This window comes from Parasteatoda tepidariorum, chromosome X2 (assembly GCF_043381705.1).
Source record: "Parasteatoda tepidariorum isolate YZ-2023 chromosome X2, CAS_Ptep_4.0, whole genome shotgun sequence".
In the NCBI taxonomy this organism is placed as follows: Eukaryota; Metazoa; Arthropoda; class Arachnida; order Araneae; family Theridiidae; genus Parasteatoda; species Parasteatoda tepidariorum.
The window spans coordinates 30,684,010-30,701,162 of NC_092215.1; the positions used below are offsets into that span (position 1 = coordinate 30,684,010).

General features: G+C 30.2%; 1 protein-coding gene and 1 long non-coding RNA gene across 3 annotated transcripts in view; one reads left to right on the top strand and one right to left on the bottom strand.

Annotated features, from left to right (window-relative positions):
* Positions 1-538: 538 nt before the first annotated feature.
* On the bottom strand, positions 539-15,015 carry LOC139427252 (uncharacterized). Of its 2 annotated transcripts, none has more exons than XR_011638392.1 (4): positions 14,901-15,015; positions 13,285-13,394; positions 2,274-2,493; positions 539-1,514 (listed from the first exon to the last, which is right to left on the bottom strand). It is a non-coding gene; the product is annotated as an uncharacterized lncRNA (long non-coding RNA). The 2 variants fall into 2 exon arrangements; XR_011638391.1 differs by lacking the exon at positions 539-1,514 and adding an exon at positions 1,710-2,164.
* Positions 5,688-17,153, top strand: part of LOC107440924 (cathepsin K-like) — a 39,117-nt gene continuing 27,651 nt past the window's right edge. Inside the window, exon 1 of the mRNA XM_043041010.1 lies at positions 5,688-5,824. The gene's annotated coding sequence lies outside the window, so the exon portion shown is untranslated. The remainder of the gene's footprint in view (positions 5,825-17,153) is intronic.

Consider the following 17,153-nt stretch of genomic DNA (forward strand, 5'->3'; position numbering starts at 1 on the left):
TTCAGAGTGCCAGGATAGCCTAGCTGGTAGGGCGTTGGGCCTATGTCTAAGAGGTCGTGAGTTCGATCCCAGCCGGCCGGAAATTCCCCGTGTATAAAATGGTGACTGGTGCACCCTAATATGATAAAGTTCATGAAGTCCTCCACGTTCCCTTACCAAATCAATACGTCTAGGGGTATTGAATCGGATATTGATCATGCTCTGGCTCAGATCAAAATTACGACCTTCGGATAATTGGTGTATGAATGTGTCCTCCCTGTTAAAAAGGGGTCCCGTAGTGGACTGATCGTTTAGACATGGTTTACAGCAGATCACCAAAGTCACTAGCTGCGGTCAGTGTGCAAGTGTGTGACCACTTTGATCAGCCTGTGATGGGACCGAGAGTGTGCGGCATTGGTCCTCGTTAAATTGTTCTACTGTAAAGTGCTCGACTTCGTGCTCAGGTCGTCGGGCTACCGAAGCTGGGGTATCATCTTCTCTGCAGAGGATTAAGATTGTGATGGCATGTCGTCGGATTATCCTCAGGGATGCTTCCCAGACCGTCGCCAATAGCCCATTGTGCAGCTCTAGCGCGACTTAAATAAAAGTACCGTACCTCTTTATTTTGGGGACGAATACCCAGACTAGGTAATCTGCGACCACATTTTGTTGCTTTTGGGCACAAGATTATTAAATGTGAAGGTAGCAGGTTCGAGTTTTTTCATACTTTAAGATGGATTTGTTTACTCATGCCCTCATTTTTATTAATTTTACGCAATGATCTGCAAACTTGCGTACACGGTGTAAATAATTACTTCCTGTCTAATTAGAAAACTTTTCATTAAAAGTGTAGGTAAACATCACAAAGAGAAAATGACAAATACAAGGCATCATTTTCGATAATCGAACTAGAAAAAGGGCCTGGTCGAGCGGTATAGCACGTCAAACGCTGTGCAAAGTGTGAAGGTGGCGGGTTTGATTCCCGTCTTAACCCGGGACGTATTTTGCGTGATGTTCTATTTTTCTATTTTCGTTTTTCTTTCTTTCGATGCTGTTCGATCTTCTCTTCTACTCGACAAAGGTTTTCAAGCTTAAATTGAGCATACAGGCCTGCAAATGTATATAATTGCAATAAAGCAAAAAACTAGAGAAATCCGCCTTTGTTACGGAGGTTCTCATTCTTTCACATACCTTTGATAATTTCACAAAATATAAATGCCTCTCAGTACCAAATAACTAGGGCAATTTTAAAATTTGAATGGATGTATCAAGTTGATGTAGAAATAGATGTCAACTCTTTATGTTTGTCTTGGAAATGATGCGATTTATGTGAATTAAAGTGTAGACAATAAACATTCAAATCGCATTGAAAGAAAGACTAGTTATGACAGGATTGAGCACAAAGTAGCTGCTTTAAGTCGTTTGAACAGAAAGCTTGCATGCTTATCTATCTATGAATAAAGAATAAAACAGCTGTTGTGCTTATACACAATCAGAATCGAACTCAGTACTTCAGGTGGTCAGCTCTGTCTAACCTAAGGNAATAGAGTTTTATTTTAATTAACAGAAAATTACTTTTATGGGGGTCGATGGAGATTTCGAAAAATTATGTAGGGGTCGACGATCAAAAAAGTTTGGCAACCCCTGGTCTAACCTAAGGAAAAAAGGTGCAAATTAACTATTAAACTGAAATAGAATATAAAGTGCATAGTTCAATAATTATATAACTCTAAAAGTGTTAATGCGAAAATTTAATTTACCATGAAAACGATGCTATTTATGTGAATTAAGTATAAACGATAAACATTCACTTCGAATTGAAAGAAGGACACGATAAGATATAGTAACTGCACCAAACATGCAGATTTACGAGCCAATGAAAAATAAATAAAGCAGTTATTTTCAGTCTATACACAATCAAAAACGAACTGAGTACTTCAGGTGGTCTCGCAGTTCTATTGAACCTAAGGAGGGGCCTTCCTAACCGAGCGGTATTGCCCGCCAAACGCTGTGCAAAGCGTAGAGGTAGCGGGTTTGAAACCCACTGTTACCCTGGATGTATCTTCGTGCTGTCCTTCTCTGTATTGTGCTATCTGTCCTTCTAATTTACACAGATTTTTAAGCCTAAATTCAGCATACAAGCATGAAAATGTTTGTAATTCCAATAAACCAATTCCAATCCAACCTAAGGAAACAAAATTGCTTATTATCAAAAAGAAATAGAATAATATCGTTCTATAACTAGATAACCCTAAAACTCTTGATATAAATGAAGAGTCAAAAATTCTATCTACCTTGAAAATGCGGAGATTTATACGAATACTCAACATTCGTATAGCATTTAAAAATGAACATCTAGTCATGACAATATACAACATGAAGTAGCTGCTTTAAGTTATTTGAGTACACAAAACATGCAGGTTTATGTGTCAATTAATAAAGAATAAAACTGCAGCTTATTCACAAATCAGGATCGAATTTAGAACTTCAGGTGATCTTTCAATTCTGTCCAACCTAAAGAAAAAAAATGCATATTAATTATCAAAATGAAGATACTTAAATAAATAAATCAAGTACTTAAATTTAGCATTTAAGTGCCTGATTTAAACTGTTTTGGCACACAAGCATGCAGATTTCTATGCTTATAAATAAAAAATAAACCAGTAGCTTAAACACAATCTGGATTGAATTCAATACTTTAAGTAATTTCATAATTTGGACCCTTCAAGGGAATAAAAAATGCATATTAATTATCAAAATGAAATATCATTGATATAGTATTTTAATCAGTAGCATGTACATAATTTAGATTGAAATCAGTACTTTAGGAATGGTTTCACAATTTGGTCAAATCTAAGGGAAAAAATTAATATTGATAATGAAAATGAAGTATCATTGATATAGTATTTAAAAGAGGCAGCTTTAAAACTCTGGAATTTAAAGAAATTTAAGTTTGTCTAATTATAAGTTTTGCTGAGTTCTAATATCCTTCGCTAATATATACCACATACAGTTATTAGTACGGTGATTCATTTGCTGCACTTTTAAGCTATAATCATAAAAAATACGATGTCCAGCTATAATGAGAACATAGGAAGTTAGAGGTTTTTTGGTGGTGAAGAAGACCTCTGGTCAGTCTACTGTTTATGTAAAATCACATCGTAGGCGTATGGATTCGAACGGGCTAACAAAGGAATAATTAAGATTTGAAAAAAAAATGATTAACATTTTGACACAGATATATATATATANCTTTACATCAGTAAAATTTATCAAAATGTTTGTACCAGAGAGGAAAATAAATTTAGAAAGATTTAATCTCCAGGAAGAGAAGCATTTTTGGTCATTTCATTGCTAAATTGCTGGAAAGAGAACACTTTTCCTTAAAATGTTTTCTGGAGTAGCAATAAAGACAAACTAAGCATTTCTAAAGAATCATATTGCAAAGAGATGTTTTCTGATAGAAGATACTATGGATTTATCGTTTACAACCACGCCGTCAGGCGGAGAAATAAGACGCCAGTTTTCTAATTATTCTATTGATTTTTATACATGCTCTCCTATATATTCATGTAGTACATTCTGAAAAAAAGAATTGCGGAAGTTCTTAAACTTGCTTACTACTTAAGTTTTGTATTTATTTTCGGAAAAGTGATACGAAAAAGTTTGTGGTAAATAGATTGGTAAATATAGATAAATATATATATATATCTTACACTCTAATTACAAGTAAAAATATATTTTGGTATTTTTTAATGATGAAAACAGTCAAATAGTTACGAAAAGATTTGTTAGATTATTGGAATTATATTTGTGTTAAAATATAAAATCCCTAAAAAATAGTTTGAAATTTTTTTTATTCATATTAAAAAATTTCTCAAGAACTGATTTAGTAGATGAAAAAAATTTCAATGATGAGTAAGTGTTTCTCTTAGAACTAAATAACAGCAAAAAAGTGCAAATTTAAAAAATTATTGATTTGAAGTGAGCAGTATATTTAGAAGACCCTTAACGCAGTAAAAGACACCGGTGTTTGATGATGTATTTCATAACAATTATTAAGATGCTAAACACAATATTTTTCATTTATTTTGACTTAAATTAATAGAAAATAATGAAGAAAGTATGAAAAGTATGTTTAATAAAAATTCGGCGTCAAAGGGTTTAAAAAAATGATAAAACGAAAAACTTGCGATGCACCACTTCGAAATAAACTTATTTCCTTACCTAAAACTCCCTCACATTTTTAGTTTTAAGAGAAATTAAACTATACTTATTTATTTTTTTCCACTAAAAAAACGTGGTTTTTAAAGATATTTTTTGTTTTTATTTTCTTTATTTTAGTTTTGTGTCTGTTTGTTTGGATACGTCGGAAATATCGATTAAAGATAAATTATATCTGGTGATAAACTCTGTTAGCATGGGTCGAAAAACGACTGAAACTTGTATTCTAATCCGTCACAAAGCTCTAATTTAAATTTGAACACTCTTTACTCTATTAGAAAGTGGTAAAATTCAGTTGACGAACCAAGCGCTTTTAACGAAACATGGTAAAATTAATAGTGTTTTATGTGTAGCTTTGAAAGTTTGTGAATGCTTTTCCTTACAATCAACTCACTCTGAGGATATATAGATACGAATCTAACTCTTTAAGACCGGACATAATTTTTAAAATATTTATTTCTCTCACATATTATCAATGCTCATTTCTCTCATATATTATTATTACTCACTTCTCTCATATATTATTACTACTCATTTCTCTCACATATTATTATTACTCACTACTCTCATATATTATTACGTATATACGATATATAGAAAGGAATCTAACTCTTTAAGACCGGATACAATTTTGAAATTACTAATTTCTCTCATATATTATTACATATATACGATATATAGAAGGGAATCCAACTCTTTAAGACCGGATACAATTTTGAAATTACTAATTTCTCTCATATATTATTAATACTCATTTCTCTCATATATTATTATTATTCACTTTTCTCATATATTTGATATTACTCATTTCTCTCTATAGAAAAACACAAAACGTAAAAAGCTATTTCGCTGCGACAATTAATCTTAGAATACATTAATCGACTAGAATACGTTAATGCTTTTGAAATTTATGTTTACTTTTGTAATGAAGCATCTAGAGGTAGCTAAGCGAAGAAATTTTTTACATATTGGTTTAATCATGATTTAAAACACATATATTACCACTCTTTACATATTGGGTAAATATATAGCCCGCACAATTGTACAAGTTCAGTTATGAAGGGGTAGATAAGTTCATATTGTAGCAATCTAAAATGTAGCTATTTGAGGAATTAGTAGCTTTTGTTTATATATCAATATATTATTCAATAAGGAATCGGTTTACACAAATCTTGTAGTTATGCCGATTACAGATTTTATCTAACTTTCCGTTATAGACAGTACAGTTGAAAATATGAAGAGAAATATAATTTTATTGGACATAAAAAATGTTCTTTTTTTTATAGCGCCGAGTTTAATAATGTATTCTGTTGCAATCCAATTTAGCAAAAGTATTCAAAGGCTTTAAATCTGTTTAAATTTTCAACGGAATGTTGAAATACTCTATTTTAAAAATCTTCAACCAAACATCAGGGGCATAAAAGGTCTTTAACTGCGCCATAAAAACTAAATTTCGGTTTTTACTTCTCAAAATCAACTAGCCTTCTTTGTTAAGGAAGGACTTTTCTTAGTTTAGACGCGCTTTCTGTTATTTATGATCACATGGAAGAGAAAATGACACCCTTTTTTACCTAAGAAAAGTATTATTTTGAAAAGACTAACACAAGTCAATGGTCGAGAAGTGAGTATTTTATTCATTTTTCTTTTTGGTTGAAAATTGTTATCTTGAAATAGCATCACCAAATTAAATAATATTGAGTACTTTAATGACTTTTGAAAGTTTCAATGTTTAAATAACGCAAATGAAATGTTAACTACATTTTTTTGAAAAATTTGTACAAGGCATTTATTGTACTATATTCAACACCGAGTTCAATTCGAAACACATATATTTTTTTTTCATTTTTGATAAATTTAGTATTTAAATTTTATAAATAAGAAAATTAACCTTACATTAGGGCTTTTATTAGANATACAAAAGTAAAAACAAGTATTCATTCACTTCAAAAATATACAAGTGTCGACATGTCTCAAATGCTTCAAAACAGGCGCCCATTTTCAAGACTTGCCAGATGTGAATGAGAAGAACAAAAGTGGTTTGAGATATAAAATACAAAGTTGCCTACGAAATATGGAAAACTAAAGGGGATAAACAAGACTGGAAAAGTCACAATAGCCGAGAGAGAAAAAAGATAAAAACAGAACAAAATAAACAGATACCAAGAGAGGCAAATCAGGGTAAAATGCATTTAAACACGCTCTGGAGAGGTGGTGAGGAACTAATGTCGTTAGCAAAAAAAATCAGCTTTTATATGAGTAAAACAAGATTCCATTGAACAAAACAAGTATAGTATACATATAAGTAAAACAAGATTCCATAAGCAAAACAAGATTCCATTCATTCATATGATCCATTCATATGAATGCTTATTTCCATGTTAACGATATTAGTTCCTCATCATTTCTCTAAAGTACGTGAAAATGCATTTTACCTTGATTTGCCTTTCTCAGTCACTGTGGTTATTCTTGTTCTGTTTTTCGACTTTTCTCGCTTCCCTTGGCTGCTGGAGGTTTTCAAGTTTGGTTTCTCACCCTTATATTTCCATTTTTCGTTTGCAACTTTAAGTTTAATAATTCAAATCAATTTTGTTTCGTCTCATTCATGTCTGGCAAGTCTTGAAAATGGGCGCCTATTTTTGAGCTCTTTAACCATGTCTGTTATTTCCAATTTACTTATTTTTGAACGCGAATGAAGTCTTTAATCAAGCAACATGTGATTTTATTTAATACCATGCAGAGATATCGTGACCACCAGTAAAGCCAATGTTTCAATATGAAAAACATAGGTTTGGTCAAACCTCCCATGTTTTTCAAACGCATAAAATAAAATACAAAGTATGTAAAAATTATGCATTTTAAAAGGAATAAATCAGTCTTACGAAAACATAACGCATATTTTTTTTATAAATCACAAGTAATTATAATCAAATTTTTCAATTGTGACAACAGCGTGCTTTTAATTTTTTCCAACCTTTGAGATTGTCATCGCTTTAAATACAATGTGACTAAATATTTTCTTGTTTTATCTGCTTTAAAACAGAATAAAACTAGAAGTACATCACCAAAGCACATTTTTCGAAAACTTTTTCCTGAATTTTTCTTCTAACCCATAAAAAAAGGAAGAAAAAGAAGTAAAAAAAAAACATACACACTCTTTAAACTTTTTTTCACAACTGTAAATCAGAGAAGGAAAAAAGAATTTCGCTCCTTTTTTGCGAAACAGTCACACATTTTCCCTCTTTTTATTTTGAAGTAAGCCTTGGAGAGATCCTTTTTATAGACGTAAAGGGTCAGCTTTATAAAACAAAAGGAATTTGAAATAGGTAAAATAGTTTTCCCCAAGAACCTATATAAATCTGATTTTTTCCCTATCACTGAGTGGACACATGCCTTTCTTGGGAATGAAAGGGAAAATTTTGAAAGTTTCTAACCAGTAGAGCTGATCCACTTGAAGACTAACTTTCATTTATTGAGAATCTGAAAGATAAGAAACGAGGGACATAAACTATGTTTTGTTTGCTCAAAATTTTTCTTCTTATGTTTTATTATGTATGATGGTAAAAAATTTATTCTTATCATTATATATATATATATATATATACTATATTCTCATTTTCGTAAGTTTTGTATTTTAATTTACTGAGTTTCGTAATGCGCTTGGTTTTCATATTTATTTAATTTCCCATTTTTTGTCTAGCATTCCCAGGTTTTACACGCATTTTATTTCATTTAGTGAATTTTATTTTAAAAGTTAATTATGAAAGCAGTGTAAATCACAAGAGTGTATACTGAGTGTCATCTCGTTAATAGAAGGATCAGGATACTAATTATTTTTTCTCTCTCTCTTTTCATAGTCAACACTGGCTTTCATAACTTTGTGCATATTTTTCAATTTTTTAATAAAAGTTTTATATATGAAAGTAAAATTATAAAAGTTTTATATATAAAAGTTTAAATATGACTATGAAAATAGACGTATAAATGTAAAATTGATAGGAATAATAAAATGCACGATAAGTGTAAAATTCAGTTAAAAAAGTGCTAAATATTTCCTGTGGTCAAATATCAGCATTTCGATGTGAAAAATTTTAAACTAAGAGTTAAAAAAAATATTTGTAAACCAGCTCTTAAGTAGTTGAATAAGGACATAAATTAAGAGAAAGATTTAGCTTTTTTAAAAAAATGCTGCAGCTTTCGCCAATTATGGATATCCGAAGATTTCTTTGAAACCAAAATGACTAATCGTCTAGAAGTCATTAAGCTTTAGTATGTCTCATGTATAAAAAGTGCAATTTTTGACTAATACCAAATTACGCATCTGAAATTGGTACAAGGACACGTGAAACATTGTTTTCTTTCTTTTATGTTTAATCGAATAAAATTAAATTCAAGTTGATAGAACTTTTAGTTTCAAAAATGTGAAGGATTTATATGTATGTTTGAGGATATATGTCTAAGTCAAAAAATATGATCTTATTTGACGAAACTCTTATAATTTCTTAACTATTAATCTTATCGATTTGTGTCTTGCTTAATTTGATTTAGCGTAACAAAATACATGAGAAATTATACCTCTCTTTTCTAGGTAGCAATGTCAGGTTAAAATATGCTCTCTATTTTACTTTTTTCTCCCTCAGTAAATTAAAGATGGCAGCTGAAACTCAGGTTGGAGGAAAGAGCAAACATTAGATATGTATATATATATTGGAAATAATTCCAAAGCTTTCCAGCTTTCCTCTAATTATTTCCGTACTGATATTTGTTTTTTTGAAAAAAATATTTGGTTTGTAAACATCATAAATAATAATAATTGTTACAATTGGAAACCTCAAATTATTAAGTAATAATCCACAACATTAAAGTGTAAAATTTCAACTTTGAAATCTGAAATGCAAGTTCCCTTTAGACATCGGCATGTAAAAATATCTGAAGCAAATATTTAATCATACGAATAATCACAATTGTTACATTTGTGAAAGTTAAATTATATTAAGCAATAATCTACAACGTAATATAAATTGTAAAATTTCAACTTTAAAATCTGAAATGTAGTTTCTCGTTAGACATCAGCATGAACAAATATCTGAAGCAATTGTTTACTAATACAAAACTGTTCAAGATATTAACATATAATTAAAATAAAGAAGGAAAGTAAAATATAAGATTTGGGTTTAATAATTCTGAATAATATGATCATAAAAATCTTGCAATTTGCTAGTATACAATAACTATTGCATAGATACAAATGCAATTGCATTCCTAAATGCTATCTAGGTATCAAGAAGTTAATGAGTATTTATTGTTCCTGATTGATAATGTTAGAGATAAACAAATAAATAAAATGAAATAAAATTTATTTTAATGGAAATTGCATTCGAATAACCAATCGATATTTTGAAAAAGAAATAAAGGTATGAATAATTAAATTGCTCTTTCGCCAATTTTTACGCTTTTTGCTGTGTTTTCCCGAAGCAGTAGCAAAATTTATGCTTTAATATGATATTCTCCGTTTAATATACTATAAATAAAAAAAGTTTACTGCAACGATTACTTACAGTTATATTCTGTATGTAATAGATCTGAAAATCATTACTTAAATGCTTATGAATTCTTATTTTAAATAACTCTACTCAAATTTTAAAGTTTTTGCTTTATTTCCCAACAACTTAGGGAAATCTTCCACTTAAAGTGTAAAATTTAACATCAATGAAATAGGTTTTCCTAATGTCAATTAAAATATCTTACATTATGGCTCTTTGGTAAATATTTTGAGAATATGCTGCTAGAAATAGGTGAAGTTTTAATGTTCTTGTGTATCAACAACTTAGGAAAATCTTCCACTAAAAGTTGTCATCAATGGAATTAGGTTCTCCTAATGTCCAATAAACTATCTTACATTTTGGCTTTTTTTTTTTAAATACTTTGAGAACATGCTGCTAGAAATAGGTGAAATTTTTAATGTTCTTGTGTATTAACAACTCGGGGAAATATTCCACTAAAAGTTGTCATCAATGGAATTAGGTACTCCTAATGTCAAGTAAAATATCTCACATTATGGATCTTTGGTAAATACTTTTTAGAACATGCTGCTAGAAATGGGTACAGTTTTAATGTTCTCGTGTATTTATCAAAACACCATATGCATTGCTCATTTTCTATATGTGATATAAATTCATCATGTGTTTTTCACCATGCGTGATAAAACAATACAGATAAGACGCATGTAAATAATTTGCTAAGTATATTAGCATAAATTAACTTTATAATAGAGTTGATGGGTATTTCTGCTAAATCTGAGCATCTCCAGGTTCTCATCTCCTATTTGGTGGCATTTAATACTCAAAATTTTACTTCAAATACTAAATCTATGAAATTTATTACTTTCAGAACGTAAATAGCAACAGAGTAAATAGCTAAGTTAACAGAAATCAATAAATTAAATACCATACCATCACATATAACTTAAAACGTGAGTGTCAGTATTGTGTAAACACAAACACAGAATATAATGATCTTATCTCATTTTTTAACATTGAGAACAACAGGTGCTTTCTCGTAGTCTTATAACTGAAAAAATATTGCTCTGGAGAAATATTGTGTCTTGAAATTGATTTGGAACACAATTTATAAATCGGAATAAATCAGAAAAATATTAAAAGTCTTTTAAAGTAGTTTAGCTTTGTGTTCTATGATTGAAATTTAATTAATGCAAATCAGGTATCTTTGTTTAATGATACGTAAGAGATGGGAAACTGCTGTCAAATACATTTCCGTAGACTGCAAGTCTATTACGGATTCTGCTTATATATATATANTAGCCAAACTGTGGTTTAAGCCAAAGCCAAAGGTAGTTTTCCATAACCTTTTTACATCTTTCAAAGTTTCGGTGGTCGCACGAAAATGTGATTTTTTTTTCTTTTCTAACGAATTCATCTTAGATTGATTAAGAGGCCTTTACCCTCACCAGCTTGGATTTAAGCACCTCATATCATATTTGTTTCATTAATATATACTATCTACCAATAAGTAAGTGTTATTAAAGCTAGTGGTATTTTCTTCCACTTGGCTTGGAGAAGACACGTCAGTTCATTCATAGATTTTGAACGGGTAGTACATTCCTTAATTCAACGATCCAACTCGTCCCAGAGGTTCTCGACAGGGTTAAGGTCTGGACTCTGGGCAGGCCAGTCCATTCGATTAACCCCATTGGCACCATGCCAAGCCTTGGTGATCCTCGCAACATGACAGCTGGCATTGCGTCCTGGAAGTAACAGGGGTCCACCCCTCAAAACTGCCACAACGTAGGAAGCACATTGTCATCTAAAATAGTGCAGTAGCCATTTTGCATGGGACTAATGCCGATGTTGTTTCCTACACGATATATATGTAGATATATTTACATCTGTTGAAATTACATGCATTTAGTGGTGGACAAAATTCTCTAAATTCTTAATTTACTAGAATATAAATACATTACCTGGATAGCACTAAAATTTTTTTTTTTAAAACTATGGAGAATCCGTAGTAGTTGGAGTCTCTGTATTTCCTCTGTTTTATCCTAACTATTTTACGGCAACTTGTACAAAATAAAAATTAAAAATGAAAAGATATTTGAAGAACAGTATGTTGAAGACTTGTAAAGACATAATATCAATATATAAGATTAAAATGGAAGTGATGAAGTCAGAAATTAGAAATATTTTTTTAATTGTCACTAAACTTAGAAAAATATATCACTCTTTTTAGGGTGATGTTCGAAACAAGAAATATCTTTGTCGAAACAAGAAATGTTAATTTGCCCCTTTATTTTTGAAATTTCTCATGATAATATAAATATTTTGAATGTAATACTTTCAAGTGTTATTTCAGTTGCAATTAATGTTAATAGTTGATAAAAAAAAATCTATTCAAATAAAGCGTTAAGAAACCAAACACCATGCAATTTTTTCCAACAAAATTTGGCATACTTCGCACATTTGTTTTAGAATTATTTTTTATTTCGACTAACGTGTAAATATTTTTTATGGGTCCTAAAGCACTGGTAGTCCTATACTGTTCTCAAGACAAAGGTAGCATCTCCATTTTAGCCAAACTGTGGTTTAAGCCAAAGCCAAAGGTAGTTTTCCATAACCTTTTTACATCTTTCAAAGTTTCGGTGGTCGCACGAAAATGTGATTTTTTTTTCTTTTCTAACGAATTCATCTTAGATTGATTAAGAGGCCTTTACCCTCACCAGCTTGGATTTAAGCACCTCATATCATATTTGTTTCATTATAGATTTTAGTTCCACCTGTGCTAACTACATAGAGTGACAAGGACGAAATAAAATAAAAAATTAAAGTATTTTACAAATATTTTTTACCAAATGTATCAGTCTTTAGAATTTTTGGCATCCATCCTTTGACTTGATATCAATATCAAAGTTCTATTTTGAACCAAAAAATTATTAAAATGTCAGTCAAATGACCCCCTCAAATGCAACTATTTATAATAAATAGAAAAAAAAGAAGAGCAATGCCTATGACCGAAATAGACAACAGCATTTATTAAATGAAAGATAAATAAAATTTTTTAATACCCTCATACCGCATTTGCATCATTATCGATTTTAGCGACTCTTGTGATAACAATAAAGAGAACAAGAATAAAATAATTGAAGAGAAAAAGTTTTATAAATATTGTTCAGCATATGTATATATTTTTAAAAATTTTGGCACCTATCTTTTTTTACCAAACAACAAATGAATTCGGAAGACTTTGCAAGCATGCTATGAGGCAACACAAAAAATATCAAGCAGTGATATTCTACACAAATCTGGCCAAATAAGGGATAGCACTCAAAACATGGCAAACTTTGCACTGTATTTACGTTTTTACATTAATTTTCTTAAATTTGTTTTTGACTCATAACAAGTTAGAATTTATAAATTACAGGAATCTTTTATGAATGCTAAAATCACGCGTAAATTTAATTACAAATTACAATAATAAAACTTCTTAGAATATTAAGCTTGTTCACACATCGCCTCGTAAGCACAACATAAGCGGAAGAATACACCGGAAGTTAACTAAATTTCTTACCGTTTTAGGAAGCTTGTTATTGTTTACATGCAGCTAACCATCCATATATTTTTTAGAAATTTTGTTGCCCATCCATTGACATGATGTTAATATCCAAGTTCTCTTTTGAACTAAAAAACAATACAGAGTTATTAAATTGTTCGATAAATGACTCCTCAAACGCAGCTATTAATAATAATTAGAAAAAAAAAGAGCGATGTCTACAACAGACGCAGACAATAATAAACATTACATGTAAGCTAAATAGAATTTTTTACTCTCCTCATATAATATTTGCATCATCATCGATTTTAGCGACACCTGTACAAACTATATAGAGTGACGAGTGAAATATAATTTTTTTTTTAAAAAAAGTTTTTTTTCCGATTTTTTTTTGTCGCATATGTATAATTTTTAGAAATTTCGACACATATTCTTTGACTTGATGTTAATATTAAAGCTCACTTTCGAATCAAAAAATTATAAAAAAATATTGAAGTATCCGTAAAATGCTCCATACAAAATTGTTAAAATTTAAACTGAAAATTTTTTGTTTTGAGTTTAGCAGCCGTATAAAAAAGCCGATTCCAGCACAAAAGAAGTGGCCGAGTTGAATTGTTTGTCTCCTGCTTTAGTTTTGGTTTCGAAAATTTCTAATTTCTGGATTTAACACCTAATTTAGTTTTAGTTTCCAAAATTTCGAGCATCCAGTGGAGACACCTGATTTAGTTTTGGTTATAAGAAAGTCGCACATCTCCTATTTATGGCTTGCTTATTTCTGCCCACTTTAATGTCATATTTTAATTTCAGTTTTGGTTTTAGTATTATTTTTAGCGGTGGCAACACTCATTAATTTAGATTTGTTATTTAAAGTTGGAAACACTCAATTTGGTTTCGGTTTACAAAATATATCGGCGGAGCAGTTTTGGTTTCAGTTTCCGAACTAGTTCATCCGATACTCGCGGCTCCATCTGATGATTAGAATAACTATTAATTTTTATACGTCATAGGTGTTGACACTGATGGCGCTATCTAGGTATAAAAGTCATAACTAATTGTATTATTAAAAATAATATTTGGTAATAAAAATATACATACTTCGACATGGGATTTTAACCTGCGATCACCAGGACAAAATGTTTCCATTGGATACTGATTTGTCAGGTACGCTAACCAGTATCCAATAAACGAATACAGTACGAAATGAAACTTATGATTTTAAGATATAAATTTAAACTCGCAGGTAGTTATGGGTACAAACTTAGTTTCATTTTTTTTTCTTGAAATGGCCACTCTAAGTATTTAATTAAAATAGTTTAAACACATGAGATTTTGATTTATTTTACTTCTTAGTTGTCACCATGCCTTCATTATTATTTATCAAATGGTAGCACTATATCATTGCTGGCCGTTAGTTAATAGAGTCATAAAAATTTCGAAAATTAAATGAGATATACATTCCTCAAAATGTTCAGAAGGCGAAGTAGTTGTTCGAACCACTATTCCATTAAGCCATAGAGAATCGAAAAAATCTAGCTTTCTTTGATATCATAATAAGTTAAGCTAAAAAAATTAACCAATTACATTAAGTTAAATTTAAAAGTTAATTTTTCAGTAATTACAAGCTCTTACTCTACCTGATAGTATGAGCTTCGACACCTATTGATGTTGAAGGAGTTGGGAGAAATCAATTAAATAATCAAATTCTTAAAAGTTGAAAGTTTGAATAAGTGAGTCATTAATAAACTAAATATACATCCTTTTTATTCGAGACATTTATTATGCATAAAACGATACGTACATTAAACTCAGTGATCAATACACAGGAAATATATTACATAAATATTAAATCATGCATAAATGTTTTTTTTTTTTTTTTTTTTTTGCGAATTCAAGAAAAATTGATATTTACTTAGCTGACTGACATATCATCATTTCGCAAGCTATAGCGTCCATGGGCAAGGGAAATAATGCCATCCTCCAAAATATGTCTCTTTTCATTATTAAATGATAATGCAAGTTTATTTTCCAAGTTTATTTTACGAATAATATTTATTATTATTATTAAATTAATTATTATTATTATTAATCTATTTTATTTAATAATGGTCGAAAATTTTTTAATTGCATGGTATAAATTTTTTCACATCTCATAAAAGAATCTAATTATACATTGCAAAATAAAAAATTTGAGTAAAATCGGTTAAATAGTTCCTGAGAAATCAAATTTTAAAAAAATCGTATATTTAATATTCGATTACTCAGGAACTATTCAACCGATTTCGCTCAAATTTTGCGTTTTGCCATGTAAAATTAGATGCTTTAAAATGATGTAAAAAGTTGTACACCCTACTACTCAAATTATTTTGACTATTATTAAATACAGTAATAAAAAATAATATATATTTACTGAAATAAATTTTTTGCTTGGAATTATCTTTGGATACATTAATTTTATAATTGTGTGCAAAAATATTTCAATTCGCTTAAAAATTTCTTTAGATATGGTGAAATACGCAAAGAGTAAAATTAACATTAAGGGGTCAAAACTTTGGAGCACGCTCCTGATCAAACCATGGGGACCATATTTCCCAGAAAGCTCCTTGTGTTTTACGAGACAATTCTTAGAGTTGAAAAATAATAAACACCTTTTACATGTGTGCACTTAATGTCCGTGATTGGATCATTGTTTTGACACAAGTCGGGATAGGTTTTTGGTAGAACAATAGTGTCCAAATTCATGTTGAGTTTGTACGAGTAACAAGTTTCGATTCACTGATGATTGATGGGAAAATTTTCAGTTCTTAGTTGAACGAGTCAACATTGATGGAGATGTTATTATTTTTCTAAATTTTTTAACATCACTTAAAAGGGTAGGGTAATTACTTCTCTCAAAGTTTCCTCAAATTGCTTTTATAATTTTCGTTGTCAGACACACAATTCGGGTTGCGAGAGGCCGAGAATAGGGCTGCCAAAACTGACCATTTGAAGCAACAAGTGTCACTATGACAGCAATGACAACATTTGTTCGTGTAGTTCCACAAAAGTTGAACCTCCTTGAGGAGTAAATTTGTTAGTGTGAATTTCTAGTTCCAAAATTTCTTCCAGCTTCCAACCTGAGTCTTCTTATTGGTAATCCTCACTTTCTTAAATGAGCATAAGAGAGTCCTTCACATAGTTCAATGATATTGGTTACGTTAAAAGCTAGTTTGTTTGCGGTCTCAAACTCGACAAGTTTTATCTGCTTCACAAAGTTCAGTTACTCTCAGTTACTTTTTGATAAATTCAAAACAGTAACAATCTGACTTTCGGTGATTTAAACTGTTTCTTCCTGTTTACTTCGTATAAATTCGGGAATACCGATCTCTCTATCATAATTTTTTAACATGAATTCTCTATATGCCTTTTTAAAAACACTTTTAGTTTCTTTTGTAGATGATACTAACCAAGTTTTTCACAGATGTTGAATTTCGGAAACCTAAACCAACACTAAACTTGGTGTTGCCACCAGAAATTATTGAAACCAAAACTAAAGCAGCAGACAACTGTGCAACAGGAAGAAAACAACTCAACTCGACCACAGCCTGCTCCGCCAGTGTGCTGGAATCTGCTTTTTTTATACAGCTTTCAGCATTTTGATAGCAGATGACTTTTCTTGGCACTGCATTGTAAGTTTTATTCCTTTTAAGCTTATCTAATTAGGCCTTACTGATAGAAATACAATAATGCAATATGATTAATAGTGAGATAGGTTTCAATTTTTTTTGCAAAAATACTAAAAAATCGTAAAAATAAATGAAATTTTGATATATTATTTACTACAGCACAATTGTTTGTTGGTGTTCTAATTTAATTGATTTTTTCAATTCTGGATGTGTGTGTGTGAAACA